Source organism: Rhipicephalus microplus, chromosome 2 (genome assembly GCF_043290135.1).
Source record: "Rhipicephalus microplus isolate Deutch F79 chromosome 2, USDA_Rmic, whole genome shotgun sequence".
NCBI lineage: Eukaryota > Metazoa > Arthropoda > Arachnida > Ixodida > Ixodidae > Rhipicephalus > Rhipicephalus microplus.
This window is the reverse complement of record NC_134701.1, coordinates 267,787,488-267,793,457: the sequence shown is the minus strand read 5'-3', so window position 1 is coordinate 267,793,457 and position 5,970 is coordinate 267,787,488.

Sequence of the window (5,970 nt, the reverse complement as noted above, 5' to 3'; positions counted from 1 at the left end):
AATATGAATGTCAAGATGTGTATAAGCTAAGATTTTCATGAGGTGAGATGTAGATGGAAATTTATTATCAAAGAAAGGAAAAAAAGCCGGTAGTGCTACAAGTGTTTAGCATATGGCTGACTCCTGAATATTTATTCAGCAGTGTACGGAAAGAAAAAAAAAAGTGAAAATTCAGTAACTCCCTGTCCCAGGTTACTTACCTAGATAAGGTCTCGTGCTAAAATTGAGCCTTTTTATTTTGTTGTTTCTATATTTCTTCATTGTTGAGAGTTGCGTTCCCACTGTTTGTGTACTTGTGCTTGGTGCTTATGCAAGGTTGGCTTTTTACTAAATTTAGCTGTGTAGCTAGCCGCTTGTAAAAGTTCAAAATTCGAAGAAGAACAAGCAATATGAATTGGCTGTTGTCTTCAGGTCGTGGTATTAAACATAATGCAAGTATGACTTCTGGAGTTGTTGAACGGGAAAGAAAAGTAAACTTCACAATGCCTTTGTGTCAATTCAATATGACCCAGCTTAGTGTGCATTGTGAGAGATGATAACAAAAAAGCCCAACATACCTTGGCTCACTCGACAAACTATCATCAGAATAACAAGAGTAACTAATAAGATGAATACATGTAAAATAAAGATGCAAAAGCCTCACATGAAGCATCTAGATTCCAGGGCATTAGTTATGCATGTCTTACTTTTTGGTTGAGGTTACAAGATTGTTAAAGTTTCCAAAGGCATGTTAACAACTGCTTTGACCTGTCTAAGCCATAACACCTATTAGAAGTATGTGTCCAGTCATGGAGTGCTCAAAGCTAAACAACATGAACGCAAACTCAAGCAATGGGTTGAGACAAGCAGTGAACTAAATATCGGTGTCTGTTCCTTTTGTTTACTTTTTTTTGTACACTTTAAGCTTATGCATTTTCTTGGCAGCCTAAGTGGCCTAAGCTTAAACTGAATTTCGTCACAAATATGCAATGTAGTTTCGATGGTGTGAAGAAACAACAAGGGCACTGTTGGTTTAATTTTTCATAAATGTTGTATTATACATTTACCGAGCAAGTTGACGACATGCTTTGGAGTGCACATACCATTTATTTGCACTTGACCTGCTATGCATTATGTAAGATGACATTTTGATGCAGTGCAAACATGTGTGTATCTTTACTGCTTCACTTTCTTGCACCATATAAATGCTTCTTTAGACATCTGCCATTAAGTGACACATCCGAGGCAATTAGTGGACACCTGGGTGTATAAGTCCGATGTCCCGAGGGGTGGCTCTCCTATTGCAAGTTTGACATTTCAAGCTAGAGTTGTTTTGCAAGGGCATATAGCGGATGTATGTTGTGTAGGTGTTAAGAGGCCGTATTTTATTTACGACTACCTGTGATGCACTCGTATGAGTGGTGTGATTTGTGTATTCACGAGGGGCCCATGACGTCTTTGACGCTTTGCAAGTGGAAGTGGAAGATTTCTTGTTGATGTAACCTACTTAATGCACCTTTACAAGCTGTAATGCAGTATAAACAAGTTGCAAGTCTTCTGTGCGAGCTCAAGAGAACTTGAGAATGTGTACCTAGTAGAACCTCAATTAAGCAAGTTATTAGTTATAATAAGTTAAATCTAGGATGTTTCTTTCCTGTATGTGCCCTTAACAAGTATAAAGAGTATCTTACGTAGTACTCTGTTTCGTCGCACACATATTAGTTTCCATGACATGAAGTTAACACAACATACGTACATGCAAGTAAACAGTAGAGATTCAAGGTAGATGCTTGTTTAGTTGAACTGTAGTCAAATGACTCTCCTTTCATCATACCAATCATACCAAGATTGATTGAACTAGAAGTGCAAGTGCAAACTTTTGCATATATAGCTACTTGAAATTTTTTTTGTATTTCAGGGACATAATAACGAAGCACAGGACATCATGGTTAATCTGGAAGTAAAGCTTGCGGCCTGCAACATTTTTTTTAGTATCATATTTCAGCAGTTATTTCACTGAATTTTAAATTGATAGGTAGTAGAGTGATAAGTTACCATCCAGAAATCTCACACTTTCATTATTGCTGTAAGCTTTCACCGACAGTGGTAAGGTTGGGCCCTTTGTATATTTTGGGCATTTCGTACTTCACGCGAGGGCATGTGCGTGGGTGCTTGTTTGATGCTTTGTGTGCTATGTATTCCTTTTTGTACTGGATCAAGTGTAAAGGCCACTTTAGTGCTAAGAATGTGATCACAATACCTTACAAGTTCCTATGTTCATCTAACTGATATCCTGGAAAACCTTACTGGCAGAACAACTGGAACACTTGGCTTGGTACATGCGTCATGTTTGAAGTCCTGAGACAGTTTCACAGAAGCAAGTGCATATCGCAAGGCATGTTCATCGTGTATTTTGGCATTATTGCAGGCTTTCTGTTGCAACACCGGTGTTAGACCGTCACTCTTGCAGCTGCGGCATATTGCCGCAGCTTCAAAGTGCACACCTTTCGAATATCTGAATTTTTTTTAAATGATGTATTAGCTCTGTAAGCACATGCAGGTAGTTGCAACACATCTAAATGTATGCACCCATCACACACACACATACTCTACATTATTACTGGGCAAAATAATGCACTGGTTTATTTTTTTTTTAACGCCGCAAGCATCTGCAGGTGCTGCCACTGTTCATATGCTTTCAAACAAGTCCAGTTTGGGTCCTGGCAAGGACCAAGGCATTCTCACTGGAAACATCTACACCGGTGTCTTGTTAGAATTTTCCACATACCCTTAAATGTTGGTTGACTTTGTAATCGCTTTTTTGACTCCGGAGTTTATGAGAGCGCCACTTCTTGATTGTACGCTGGGAGTATGCACAGTTATCAAATATACTCCAATGTTGCCAAGGAGTGCTGCCGAATTAGGACGGCCGGTCGCTTTGTACGTCTAAGTGAAGTAGTGCATAGGTGTTTTTATAATATGAGCTTTCCTTATTATCTTTATTTTCATTCTGCCTATATTCCATTTGAATATTTTGAATGCACTGTGTAATACTTTAATTTATGGAGCTTATTAAGCACTCTGCTATGTAGTCAACTTTTATCAAGCTCAATGTATGACCGTCAAGGTGACGGCCTGTTGTCAGCACGTGCTGTGACACGTCTTACCTATTCACTGGGACACTACAGCTTTTATACCAAGGGTGGAAGTAATATGCCCTGTTCGCGCAATGCATGAATTTTTCTTTACCGCTTCAAAAAGCACTCTGTATTTTCTTTTTTTATTGTGTCCTTTCTCTTGCGCGTCTATTCACAATGACTGTTTTATGTGCCTGCCACCGATCATGCATTGTTGCTGCGAGATATCACAAAGTGTATAACTCTTGCAATCACAGCATAGGTGTGCACAGGGTTGTATTTTATGGGGGGCAAGCTTCACCACCATGACTCCACTCCCTCCGATTGGTGAAGTCTGAGAGAAAACGAGCTCCGTAGTGTGGGCAACGATAAAAATGAAAAGACAAAGGGCTTCTCAAAAAGGCCTGCGTTGGTCCCCAGCTTTCCAGAGTGAAAGTGTGATATAAACGGATCTTTGAATGCAACATTACGGGTCCTTAGTTACCATTGTTGTTGAAAACATGCCTAGCAATAACCCCGCGCAATAAAGATTGGCAGAAAAAGTTACACTGAGTAAAGGTATGAGGCACAATCGGTGCCCCCTTCAGATGATTTGAGGGGCAGCCAGCCCCCCTTGTGCGCAGGTACAGGAATCACAGCATCTGAAATAGATTTTGTTGGAATAGTCATAATCAATCAGAATTGAACCATCGATCAGTCATACTTCTTGAAAGTTACCTTGAAAAACAAAAAGATAGATTGGCTAAATGCATATCACCGGAGCCACACATGATAAAGAGAGTATGCTGCTATTTAGGCCTTTATGTGATTTTGTTTTTAACAGACTTTTCTAACTGTCAGCTGTTCATTTGTGTATGGAAAATGTAGTTACTGCATGCACGGCAGGTGCACTGTCTCATGCGGGCATCTGCAATGTTGAATTTTCATGTTTCTCATTGCTCTGGATATTGCATATTAGAACATGATAAGAAATGAGAGATGCATCCTAATATCACCAAAGGTGATCAGGAAGAAAGTTATCAATGATTCTGTACAAAAAGACTGTTGCATCATATCCGGTGAACATTAGCAATTAGTCAAAGCAAAGATTGATCAGTGATAATGGTAATGAAAAAAAATTGGAAATAGCTAGTTGCTTGAACTTGTGTAAAATGCACGTATCTAAAAAGCTGTAGACTGCTTAAAGAGGGCACGTGAACATTGAATGTGTGAAAACGTTTCTCTCTGATGAGTGCATAATTACCAGTCTTCACAGCAATATGCTGTTGATGTCCACAGCCTTCTACGCAGTGATGTGGTGCGCTGATGAAATTCAGCTGGCACTTGCTTGAAATGCACCTGCCAAATGAAAGACACACATAAGTGTGTTTCTTTTAGCTGATGACTGCTGTGTGTGATAACGAGTAGCGTGTTGCCACAAGTAGTCAGACAGACATAGGCTCACAGATTTATTTTGCATGGCTGTCTGATAGATTAAGAAATGTCACTCATTAGCACAATTTTAATGTTCCTTGTTCGTTTGGCACTCTGTGAGGGGATGTGATACCAGTGATACAGAATCGCATCCCCATTTTATCACTGCAACCACAAGGGCATGTACGGTGAGCATTGTTCAGCACGCAAGTGCCTAGAAAAGCCTCTGGCCATCGTAAGTGCAGTCATAGTATTATTTAGGGAAAACGTATTGTCACGCAAACCTGATACCCGGTGAAACATGCTGCTTGTTACATTGATGACTCTTTGGCAGGTAGGCATATTTTGCTTTGAGCAGCCATTATTTTTTATTGACCATGGCCATTGCTAGGTTAAGCACATGATCTCCCTGCCTCAAAAAAAAAAAGAAAGAAAAAAACTTTCTGGTCATGTTGCTAATAAAAAGAGCTTAGTATTAGCAGTTTTTTTTTCATGTCTGCAGGTCAGACAGCTCGAACTCTAAAGGCAGTAACTTTTAATTTTGCTCAGCAAATGAGGTTCTAATGTCCGGTCTAATGCACCGTTTGCACTGGCACAACCGCTGGATGAAAAAGCATGCACTTTTTCATCTATCGGCTGTGGCACAGGTGGCCATAGGAGGCTCTGAATAAATGCTGGTGCCAGTGCAAGCGGGTGACTTCAGCTGACAACTTTCTAGTTGCAATGTGACCAGCAGTAAAATTTAAAGGTCTCCTTTCCTGTGTGTGCTTCCCTTGTCATCTGCGGACTGAAATGGGCCGGAAATTAGTTTTTGAGTCAGTTGTGCTGACCTTGTATCTTTTTTTGTTATATTATTTTTACATGATATCCCTATGTTATGAATGCACGTTTTAAAATAAACAACTACTGCGTAATCCTGTGTCCTGTTTGCATGTACTTAAGAAAAAGGCAAAGGCCGGGAAATTGTTGCAGTTCCATTTTAAGTGTTCTGCAGCTGAATGCTTTAGTGTCTGCGAGGTGACGTCTTGTGAAAATTGCTTTTTGAGAAGTTCGCCATCAGAAACTTCGAAATGAGAGCCAGCTACAGGGATTATAAAAATTGCGAGAAAATGAAACATCATTGGTATTTGAAATGCTGAATTCAGAAGAGAACTTTTGTATGGTACTACATTTATGCAGTGACTAGTTTACAGACACCTCCAGCCTGAAAAATTGTCATTCAGGACTATTTTTCTGGGCATCCAGAAAGGACAATAATGTCATCATAAGTAGTGCTGTGAAATGGCACAGCAGAGAAGAGATGTTTCCTTTACACATTTCATGGTGTAAACAGAAAAACTGTTTCAATGAGAGCAGTATTCTGAGCAAGTTGGCTATCCATAACTTCAGAGTGACTTTGCAATGACAAAAAACACACCCAGCTTAAGGTGCATACGCTATG